General features: G+C 44.7%; 1 protein-coding gene across 1 annotated transcript in view; it reads left to right on the top strand.

Annotated features, from left to right (window-relative positions):
* Positions 1 to 12,365, top strand: part of ABCA13 (ATP binding cassette subfamily A member 13) — a 929,477-nt gene that overhangs the window by 589,175 nt on the left and 327,937 nt on the right. The gene's annotated exons all lie outside the window — the stretch shown is intronic.

The raw sequence follows: 12,365 nt of genomic DNA, 5'->3' as shown, positions 1-12,365 counted from the left end.
ATGTTCAAAAAGGAGCATGGTTTGGGCAGGACATGGACATTTCAGGGCGTGAATCAGAGATGTGTGCATAAATATGAGTGGAGGAGTAGCCTAGTGGTTAGAGCAGTGGGCTGGAGACCAGGGTTCAAGTCCCACTGTTGCTCCTTGTGACCTTGGGCAAGTCACTTTACCCTTCATTGCCTCAGGGATAGGGAACTACTATAGTACCTGAATGTAATCTGCTTTAAAGTGCAAACAGCAGAATATAAAAAACAATATACTGTATATATATACCCCTGCTGCATATGTTTACTTCTGCTATGGAGGAGAGTTATAAGTTATAAAATAAAGAAAACGAGGCAGATCTGTTGGGTTTTAAGGGACGGGGGGGAGTGAAGGCTATTAAACCAGGGGGATTTGGAAGACATGTCTCTTGACCTGGCAAACTGAGGCTGCATGGGCATGTGCCCCTTTTAAAATCTCCCGACTTATGTGGTACAAGCAGGATTTGCCCACCCATGCATGTGCCCACTTAAAATTTGTCACATATGCATGCGGCCAGTCTATTTTAGAACATGTGTGCAAGTTATAAAATAGCTGCATCCCTGGGCGTGGGCCGTCGGTTGCATGCAAATGTGTGCCCATGCACCAATTTGAAAGCTACCATCCCTATGTGGACATTAGTAAATGGCTAGGCTTACACAAATGACTGCAAAAGAAGGATAGCCTACACAAATAGGCTCTGTAATTATTAATGTCTGATTCACTATTCATTATTAAAATCTAACAGGCCTAATGTGGGAGGCATAAAGCTAAAAGGTTACCTACACCTCAGAAGGTCTATATGGAGATCTGTAGAGAGAAAATATTACTTCCTTTTTTCTATTAGAGAGACCTCTTTTTTCCTGTCGATAGCAGGGCTGAATTAGCCATGCTGTCATGGGAACTGTCATTCAGGGCCCAGGAGGCGGAGCTTTACCAACCAGAGGATAGAGTTTTTGCTCTCTGAGGCTGCACGTGTGTTCCCCCCACAGGAAAGTAACAGATTCTCCTCAGTCTGTTTTTTCCACACGCGGGATCTCACGTGGAGCTTTTTTCTCCTCACTGTAAACTTTTCAGTTAGGTTTAAAATGTTTAAAATGTTAGGTTTAAAAAAGTTTGTTTTATGTAAACCGACATGATACAAACTCCGTGAATGCCGGTATAGAAAAATCACAAATAAATAAAAATAAATAAATGTCTAAAATAACAATCAGGGTTTAAGCCCTGTAGATGCGGGAAGGTGATGTCGATCACGGACGGACACAACCGCTGCTATCAATGCCTCGGGCCAGATCACAGTCAGAAAGACTGTGAATTTTGCGCTTGGATGTCACCGAGGGCCCAAAGACAACGGGCCTACAAGATGAAACAACGTCAAGGCCTTCATACGCCTTCTGAAGCGCACTCTTCACCGGGGCCGTCAAATGTTCCAGCTCCAGTGATGAAGAGGGCTGCGTCGTGGGACCCCAAACCCTCCAGTCCTGGAGGTAAGGAGGAATCGCGGCTTGATAGAGATCAGGGACCTGATCCACAAAAGCTGGAGAAAGATTTGGCCTCAACAACAAAAATATTGAGGCCCAAACTTATTGCGCCATTCCCGAAGCGGGTGCCACACCATATGTCGAGACTGGAACAGCCGACGCTAAAAAAGACGCACCAGGCACCGAAGACAGCACAGGCGGTGCTGAGGGAGACACCACCAGCGTCAAAGACTCTGCGTCTGAAATCCAAGACGACGCATACGGAATGGGAGCCGACGCATATGGCGCCGAAGACGGCACACACGGCACCAGAAGAACATTGCACGGTGCGCAGATGGCGCACACGGCGCAGAAGCCGGCGCACATGGCACAGAAACCGACGCACACGGCACAGAAGCCGGCGCTTAGGCCATCCCATTGGGCGCCACATCTGTCTTAGACAATCCAATCACCATTAAAACAGAGACATGAATCTCCAAGTGCCTCTCATTCTACATCCAGAGAATCAACGCCAAACCGCTCCCAAAGTTCATTGTCTCCATCATTGAGACCTACTGAATGACATATCTTGGATACACCCTCCATCATCCTTGGGGACTTTAATCGACACATCGACACCAGGCCTCAATCTTCTAACTGTGAAGCTCTCCTTTCCTCCCTCTCAGACATGGGTTTCACCCAAATCATCACCCAACCCACTCATAAAGTGGGTCACACCCTTGATCTCATCTTCACTAATGATAGCCTCACACAACTCTCATCCCCTTCTTGCCTCCCAGTACCATGGTCAGACCACTTTATGATCACCTCCACTTTTAAAATGACAACAGGATCTCTTGCGCCCCTGCTGCCTACCACACTGCACTATAGGAAATCCTGTCCTTCAGAAGCCCTCGGCAATTCCCTAAGCAAAGAACTTCCCAACCTGGATCTTTCGAACCCTAATGCAGCTATACTTTCTTGGCAAAATATCACTGAAACCATAGCGAACAATCTATGCCCTCCATCATCAAAGTATATCAATCCATCTCAGAAAAATAAACAACCATGGTTCTCAAAGGAGCTTCGCACATTAAAACAAAGCTGAGACAGAAGGAAAAGAAATGGCGGAACTCCCCCAACCCTCACTCCCTAGCCATCTACAAAGCAGCTCTCCACTATTACAGAACCATGACACTGCGAACCAAAAGAGACTTTTACGCCCACCGTATCCATGATATGATTTTCGATGCAAAGGCCCTCTTCGCCTACGTTTCAGACCTCACCAAGACAACTTCCGCACCGATTTCGGACAACCTAGCCCAATCAAAAGCCAATGAACTGGCCATTTTCTTCCAGAGTAAAATCGCTAACACCTTGGCTAGATTACCCTCCAACCCTATCACATCATCTTTAGATCCCCTCTACCGCCCTTACCCATTCGCAGCACTGGAAGCCTTCGAGCCCACCTATTCTACAGAGGTGGAAACTATCCTTAAAAGAATGAAACCCTCCACTCACCCACAGGATCAAATCCCATCTAAATTACTGCTTCTAATACCAGGCTCCATCTCCAAATACCTAGCAGACATCATTAACTGCTCGCTCTCACAAGGTATCTTCCTGGACACTCTCAAACTAGCAACCCTCAAACCTATCCTCAAAAAACCAAACCTGGACCCAGACAATCCTAACAACTATCGTCCAATATGCAATTTGCCGTTTGTAGCCAAAATCATGGAGAAAGTAGTAAATAATCAACTATCAAATTACTTGGAAGAACATAAAATCCTTCATCCTTCACAATATGGATTTTGAAAAGAACATAGTACAGAATCACTCCTCATATCACTCCTAGTATACCTGGGCTTTGACAAAGGACGCTCTTTCCTGCTTGCACTCCTCGATAGCTCCGCAGCCTTCGACACAGTCAGCCATACCATTTTATTAAACCGGCTATCCGACATAGGAATCTCAGGACCGGTCTTCAAATGGTTCGACTCATTCCTCAGTAATCGAGGCTATAAGGTAAAAATCAACAACAAGGAATCTCCTCACACCAACTCCCCACATGGAGTCCCCCAGGGATCCTCTTTATCTCCCACCCTATTTAACATTTATATCCTCCCTCTCTGCAATCTCCTCTCATCGCTAAATTTGAAATTTTACATATACGCAGACGACGTCCAAGTTTTGATTCCCATAACAGGCTCCTTGGACTCAGCAATCAAGCTATGGGACTCTCACCTACAAACATCAACCACCACCTTACCAGCCTTAACTTGGTGCTAAATACTGCTAAGACAGAACTCCTGCTTATCACCCCTGAAAATAGTCTACACTTACAACAATCACACGCTACCTCCCACATCACTCATGCCAGAGACCTCGGAGTTACAATCGACAATCATCTGAACTTAAAGAAGTTTATAAATTATACTACAAAGGAATGCTTCTACAAGTTACAGGTGCTCAAAAAACTCAAGCCTCTTCTATATCACCATGACTTCAGATCCGTACTCCAAGCAATCCTGTTCTCTAAGGTCGATTATTGTAATTCGATCCTGCAAGGTCTACCAGCTGTTACACTAAAACCACTGCAACTGCTCCAAAATGCAGCTGCGAGAATTTTGACCAACTCTAAGCGAAGAGATCACATCACGCCAATACTAAAAAACCTACATTGGTTTCCAGTTAATTTTAGAATACTCCACAAATCTCTCACCATCATCCACAAAAATATCTACCACCAGACTCCCCTAGACCCGCTACTCCCTCTTAAATTACACTCTTCGGCTAGACCTTTAAGAAATGCCTACAAGGGATTCCTTCATGTTTCACCGATCAAAATGGTACAAAGATTAACCATCAGAGACCGGGCTTTTTCAACAGCAGGCCCCTCCATCTGGAATACATTGCCCCCGGACCTCCGACAGGAAACCTGCCTCATAACTTTTAAAAAGAAACTTAAGACTTGGCTGTTCGGTCGAGCCTTTCCCGGCTCCTAGACTTTTTTTCTGCCAATATAATATCCAACTAGCTGTGCTTCAACCATCTCATACTATTACATAAACTAGCAGAGTGTCACATAATCAAGTTATAATGCTAGAGTTAATCTCCAGAGGTGGTTCTCCTACTCTTTACTTCCAATTCCAAGTTGACCACCCTTGTTATAATGTAACTTTTTACTTTCTGCTCCCACTCTGTCTCCTCTTTGAGGTTTGACCTGTTATTGTTAATTAGCTATTGTTCTATGTAAACCGAGTTGATTTGATCTGTATCAAGAAATTCGGTATATAAAAACCCTAAATAAATAAATAAATATCAAACATAGATGATTTTCACCAACCGGGAGAAACCCCCGTCGAGAAAAACATGGGACAACCTCTGCTGGTAATCACCATAGACATTCCCACCATGGGTACTTACCAGGTTCCTATGGCCTGGATTGGCCACTGTTGGAAACAGGATGCTGGGCTTGATGGACCCTTGGTCTGACCCAGTATGGCATTTTCTTATGTTCTTATGTAAAAAAGACATAAGAAGACAGTCCAGACAGCTCGTAGTTGGGTCCTAAGCCCCTCCTAAGCCATTTTTTAAGATGACTCCGGCTGTCCATTGCTCCTACCATGTGACAGAGGCCGGCCAATGGCACCGGTAGCCCCTGTCACATGGTAAGGGCAAAGGGCCATCGGTGCCATTTTGATTACTGGCAGCTGACGGTTTGAGAGTGGGAGATCACTCCCGGGACCGCTGCTGGACCACCAGGGACTTTTGGCAAGCTTTGGGGAGTCGGGAGGGTAGGGGGGTTGTAATTAATTAAATTTGAAGGGTTGGGGTGGATTTTGGTTTTTGTTTCGGGGCAGCCAAAATAAAATCAGCTCGAACCGCAGGAAAACAAAATTTCCCATGGCGGGCCAATAACGAAGGCCGAACCAAAAGGTTCGGCCGAATCACATCTCTAGTCTTTATTAGGCCAGGAATCCATCCACACTTCTGGATTAGATTGTGCAGTGGTCCCTCTGGGCATGGGCTTCTTGACTGGATGGAAAACCCCTCCCAGTGGCACAAAATCCTATCCTGACACAGAATTCAATGTCTCTATCCCCCAGGACTTTTGCAGACACCGGATAGGTGTCCTCCCTTGAATGAAGATCTTTTACTCACAGTTGGTAGATTAATCTTCTGCTGGGATCCCTGGTGGTAGGAATCCTTGCAGACTGCATTTCTTGGGCAGGAAGAGAGGCAGAAAAGCACTTCCTCCTAGATGTTGGAAAACAAATCTTCTTTCCCCAACTTAGATCATCAAGAAAGCCTCTGCAGTGGTTCACCACCTTTGTTTGGCAGATCTTCCCTAAACACTGGGCATCTTCAGCTCAGGGTTCCCCAGTCTCTGGCCTCGGAAAGGGCCAGGCCTTCAACAGGGCTCCAATAAATAAATGTTCAAAATCCTAAAATAGTTCCAGAGCAGCCACTCTGCACCTCATGAGGAGTGTACAGCAGCAGAGACCTTTGGCCTGCCCTGCAGTGGTCTCGGAGGGTTTCTGAAGCTCCAGGTAGGCCCAAATCCAACTTAGGACAAACTCTGACTTCCAAATAATATTGCCTCCAGAGTTTATTGCAGATCTCTGCTATAAAACCTTTCCACAGAGGTCACGTGATGTGATGAGCGCAGGTGGTTGGGTTTAGGAGAGCTCCGGGTGCCCCGCTCCGAATTCGCCATTAATCTGCTAGTTAAACTGCATAAAATTCTACAACTTCACCGGGAACGCAAGGGTTCATGTCCATCACTAATTATATGAACCGTTCTTCACCCGGTATGCCAATACGAGCTGGAAGGAAGGAGAGAGAGAAGCCAAAGACAGGGGAACCTAAGATGGTGACGAGTGAGCCTTCGACTGAATCTTTGGCCTTAACTCCTACGACCACGGAAAATTTTAAGGCGATTCTTATGGAAACCCTTGATTTAAAACTTGCTGCAATATCGACTCAAATCTCTGAAGTTCGTACAGCTCTGGACGATATTAATCCGAGATTTGAACGGATCGAGGGGAGAATCAGCCTGCTGGAAGACGACAATCTTTCCCTCACGAGTAAGATAACGGCGCTGGAAAAGCAGGTCGAGTCCCAAACTAATAAGCTGGACGACTTGGAGAACAGGGCCCGACGGTCCAACATTCGCCTGATGGGGTTGCCAGAAACGCTCATTGAGAATAACCTGTGCAGCTTTTTGGAAGCCTGGCTTCCCGATGCATTGCATGTGCCTGAAATTTCCCCAGTGTTCCACGTGGAGAGAGCACACAGGCTGGGGCAACGTAAAGAAGGGGAAAGTCGACCGCGGCTTGTAATAGCGAAGATACTAAACTTTTCACACAAGCAGACACTCCTCCAAGCCTACAGAAAAATTCCGGATCTTGCTTATGAAGGTAAAAGAATCAGAATCTTTCAAGACTATTCAGCTAAAGTTTCAGGTCTCCGAAGAAGCTTTTCCCCAGTATGCTCAGCATTCTATGACAAGCAGGTTCGATTTACGCTTCAATTCCCAGCGTGATTAAAAATCTGGCACGACAACCAGACCTCCGTTTTTGATGAGCCAGAAGCAGCGCGGAAATTCATGGCTACAAATGTGAAGTGAGTGGATAACGAGGAGAAGAATCGGCGGCCATCTTGTCGTTTTTTTTTTTTTCAGACACAGGAATGGCGCAGCTCCATCACTGCTCTCTACATTAATGGTGGGGGTGGAAGAGAAATAGAACCAAAGAGCTAAGAGAAACAGATAAGTATGAGAAAAAAATGTGAAGCTTGCTGGGCAGACTGGATGGGCCGTTTGGTCTTCTTCTGCCGTCATTTCTATGTTTCTATGTTTCTATGTTTCTATGGATCGAATAAATGCTCCTTCTCCTACGTTGGGCTTTGGAGCAACAAAGGTTTGGAGTTTATTTTTATTGTTAAATACGGTGCTGGTTTGACATCTCCCTTCCGACTAATCGGCTGAACTGGATACGAGAAAGCTAACCGGTGCATAGCTGGCGGCATCTACCTGGTTATTCTTTGGGTCTGGCGGTGATGTAGACTACAAGGAATTTTTCAGCAACGTGGTTTCTTTGCATTTTTTAGAAGGACCATTGTACATTCATTTTGATCTATGACATTTTTCTTTCCTTTTCCTTTTTGGACTCTCTCGGGGTTGTTTCTTTTACAGTATTTTGGGTTCCATTCTTGGCTTTTATTTTTTTTTACAAACTTTGAGGGTACAGCTTTAGAAAGCTTTCTATTGTATATGTTTCAGGATCGGGCCCATTTATGTGCACTGCATTTGTCTATAGTTATCATGTTAGTACCTGCATATAGGAAGGGAGCAAGCAGAGATGAATCTGTTCAATCCTATTGAATGTCTAATGAGAGGTACACCTCCCATCATTCCCTTGTAGCATTCTCTAGCACTTTCTTTTCATTGTAAGGGCCAACAAATGACCCAGGCCGTATATTGGGAGAAGTGATGAACTTGCTAGTACGGACATTACTGTTGCCAGTATTAATTAGTATTAGAGGCCAAGATAATACTTTGCCATAAAAAAAAAAAAAAAAAAAAGGGAAAAAGGGGGAAACCAGAATATCAGCATGCTTGCCTCTTTGCTATATTAGAAGGCGGAGCGGAGCACCCGATCACATGTAGCGTGATCTCTACCCCAATTTAGGGGCGTAGAACTTAGAGGTTTACCTGTCAGGGGAGGGTAAAGGATATGGGGGGTCCAGGGGGTGGGGGGGGATTTGAGTTCCGGGATAGTAGACTCAAAGGGGGGGAGGGGTGGCACGGGGAGGGGAGTGTGTGTGAGAACTATGTGTGTATGATTCAAAAAGGGCAGGGTAGAGTTTATGCGGAGTCAGTAAAGTGTGTACAAATCTGGAGAACTACAAGAGTATTATGTCATCCAAACTATGGTACGATGTGTTGGATCAGGCGGCATATACGGGGAATGTGTGATGTGAAGATCAGACTGAAGGGAGGTGGCTGTGAGCGAACATGGTATTCATTCAGTTTCCGGTTTCTGTATCTACTCGGGAGTTTAAGTACAGTGGTCTGCACCTACGACAAAAATTCACATGTCAATGGCGGGTGATTATAGGATTCTCTCATGGAATGTGAATGGCTTGGGTTCACCAGTAAAGAGATATAAGGTCCTGAAGCAACTTAAGGCTAATCACCCCACGATAGCGTGTATTCAAGAAACACACTTAAATGCGCTGGAAAGTAAAAAATTAAAAAGAGACTGGGTGGGAACCTGTCACTACACCCCGGCCGTAGGGAAAAAAGGGGGAGTGGCTATTTTAATCCATAAGGATGCCTCCTTCTCTACAGCGAATGTTTTCAATGATCCTGAAGGAAGAATGGTTATGGTAGTGGGTAATCTAAATGGCAGAGACATTACCATATGTTGTCTATACGCGCCTAACGCCTACTCGCATGGTTTTTACACGTATATTCTCTCACAATTGGTAGCACACACGAAGGGATACTTGGTAGTAGCCGGAGACTTCAACCTTCCGGCGGACCCCACTTTAGACAAAAACCCTCCGGGCCCGGCCGAGGCTTCCAGGAGTGGGAAGGGGGTTTCATTTCTCTGTTCAGAATTCTCACTGTTAGATTCCTGGCGCACACTTCATCCCACAGAAAAAGACTTTACGCATATATCAAGAGCACATGTTTCTTTATCTAGAATAGATTATATATTAATTCCCAGGGATGGGCTACAAGCACTCACAAAAGCAGTCATAGGTGCTCAGGGTGTATCTGATCATGCAATAGTGTGGGTCGAACTCAGATTCCAAAAATGGGAACCGGAAGAACGGTTCTGGCGTTTCCCTAGCTACTTACGCACGGATGCGTCATTTCAGACCTTTCTGCGAACAAAATGGGAGGAATTCGCTACGCATAACTCTCAGCACTCTTCTAATCCTCAATTATATTGGGAAACTGCTAAATCAGTACTCAGAGGGGAAATCATATCGTATATAGCATACCGAAAGAAACGGTTGAACCTGCAGCTGTTATCGTTAGAGGATAAGCTGGGACAGTTAAAGCGCGCCTTGGCAGCTCATCCTAATACACAAACACAATTGGAATATTTTAGTGTTTTGAGGGACCTCAACAGCATTATACACCAGCGGACTCAAAAAGCGTTTCAGGTGGCAGATAGAAACTTTTTCAAGTATGGGAACAAAGCGGGGAAACATATGGCCAATCTAGTACGAATACATAAAGGCAAGACCCATATTCCCTCAATGAGAGCCACATCGGGGAAGACAGTTACATCCAGGAAAGAGATATGTGAGGTTTTTCGCCGCTTCTACGAAGAACTTTATACAGATTATGTTACAGGGGGAGCATTAGAGGAGGAAGTCTTTTTCAAAAACTTGAATATCCCTACATTATCCTCTACTCAGTCATCTTTTTTAAATAGACCCATCATCCCAATAGAAGTCCTGGCGGCTATATCAACTAGCAAAGCGGGGAAGGCCCCAGGACCCGATGGTTTCTCATTTGATTTTTACAAGATCTTACAAAACCACATAACCCCCAATTTAACGAGTTTTTACAATGAGGCTGTTCGGAAGCATGTGCTCCCTGTCCAATTTAACTCAGCTTATGTAACGGTGCTGCCCAAACCAGGGAAAGACCCACTGGTACCTAGTTCATATCGACCCATATCATTACTTAACTGTGATCTCAAAATCTTAGCCAAGGTGTTGGCAGATAGACTCAGTACTATTCTTCCACAACTCATTTCAGAACACCAGGTGGGCTTCATCAGGAACAGACCGGCATGTGCTAACATTATCAAACTGCTTACGGCAATGTCGCAGTCTTTAACACAACAAACTGGAGCACTGGCGATAGGGTTTGACTCTGAAAAGGCATTTGACAGGGTCTCCTGGCCTTACCTATTTTCAGTTCTGAAGAGATTTGGGATGGAGGGTAATTTTCTGAGTTATATTTCCATGCTATATTCGCATCCCATCTCCTACATAGTGGCGAATGGTTTCAAATCAGAAGGCTTTCAGGTTAACAGAGGAGTACGTCAAGGATGTCCTCTTTCCCCGTTGCTCTACATCTTAGCTATAGATCCTCTCCTTCGAAAGATCGCAGCTACGCCGGAGATTAGGGGCCATGGGGAAGAGCCCCATGCATTTAAAATCGCGGCTTTTGCCGATGATATTCTAATATACCTTACAAACTCCCAACAATCGTTACAACCTTTACTGGATATACAAGAGGCCTATGGGAGATTTGCGGGCCTACGTATAAATAAAGACAAATCGGAGGCTTTGGATGTAGGGGGAGGGTAAAACCATTGTGGCAGGGAGATTTCCCCTTGAAATGGGTAAACACAGCTATGAAGTATTTAGGAGTTAAAATTCCATCGGACATAGTTGACTTTTATAGACTTAATATAGATCCCCTATTACAAGATACAGCACATAAACTTCAGAAATGGTGGGGATTGCCGCTCTCTATCACAGGCAGAATACAGATCATAAAAATGTTAATTCTCCCAAGATGGCTGTACATAATGCAAATGTCATCCTTGTGGTTAACTAGAAAAGACTGCAGAGCAGTACATGCCTCCTTTAGGAGTTTCATTTGGAATGGGCGTCGGGCGCAAGTCTCCCTTCAGGCCTTAATGCAAGCTCCGGCACAAGGAGGATTGGGATGCCCTAACATGCGCTGGTACAATCTGGCGTGTTTACTGCGACATATTACAGATATTGTAGGTGATTTTTCGTACTATACTCCCCTGAATCTCTTAAAGGTGTGGTGGGGATGTCGATCCCTGAACCATCTGCTTCAGATCCCGAGGGCTTCAATATCCGCCCAAATGGGGCAACAACCACTGATACAAGCATGTCGGAAAGCATGGGCTTATCTTTGCACTCAGGTGTGTTTACCTTCTCAGCTCACTGCCTTTCTATCAATATGCGATCACGGCCTCTTTCCACCTGCAGCTTCATTGTCGGTTTTCCATAAATGGAGAACTAAGGGCCTGGTGTGGATTTATCAGTGTTTCTCTAAGGAGACGGGGCAACCCTATACATTTTCCGAACTGCAACAAATATATCTCCTTTCCCCCACTGACCAGTATGCCTATATGCAGTTACGGAGCTTTGTACATTCACACGGAACGTGTCTAATGCCCAGCCAACAATTCTGGACACTACATGGCATTGTTCTAGCGAGGAAACTTAGCAAACCTACTATTGCCGCATATAGTACAGCGTTGCATAACACAATTGCGAAAGACACCCTTGCTATGGTTTTATCGAAATGGCGCCAATGGCCAGATTTTCAACTGACAGATTCTGAGTATAAATGCTGCTACAGAGAACTGAGTGAGTGGTCAGAAAACATATTATACAGAGAATTGCAATTTAAATTTTTAAGGCGATTTTACTTGGCGGCAGATATGGCTCATATAGCTGGCATCACACCTACTTCGGAGTGTTTGAAGTGCAAATCTGACATGGGTTCGTTTTCTCATAATTTCTGGTCTTGTACAGTGATTAACATCTTCTGGGGACAAATCATAAACAAATGTAACCAGCTGCTTCAAACACAGCTACCCATGGACCCCATGTTATGGTTATTTGGCGTAAATAAGGCATCAGTTCATGCCCCAAATAAATACAGCATGAAATTTATTCAAAAATAAGTATGACGGGGAAAAAATCTATATTAGCATGTTGGGTGTCTGCAGAAGGCCCGAATTATGAAAAATGGTTTAAACTGTTGATTCAATTATACACACTGGAGTATTCTAGTGGACAGGTTGCTTCTGAAAAAAGAAAGTTGGAGTTGCATAATATTTGGCAACCTTTAGCGGATTA

Source organism: Rhinatrema bivittatum, chromosome 2, assembly GCF_901001135.1.
Source record: "Rhinatrema bivittatum chromosome 2, aRhiBiv1.1, whole genome shotgun sequence".
Lineage (NCBI taxonomy): Eukaryota > Metazoa > Chordata > Amphibia > Gymnophiona > Rhinatrematidae > Rhinatrema > Rhinatrema bivittatum.
The sequence above is the reverse complement of the archived record's forward strand: the minus strand, read 5'-3'. Positions and strand labels throughout refer to the sequence as shown.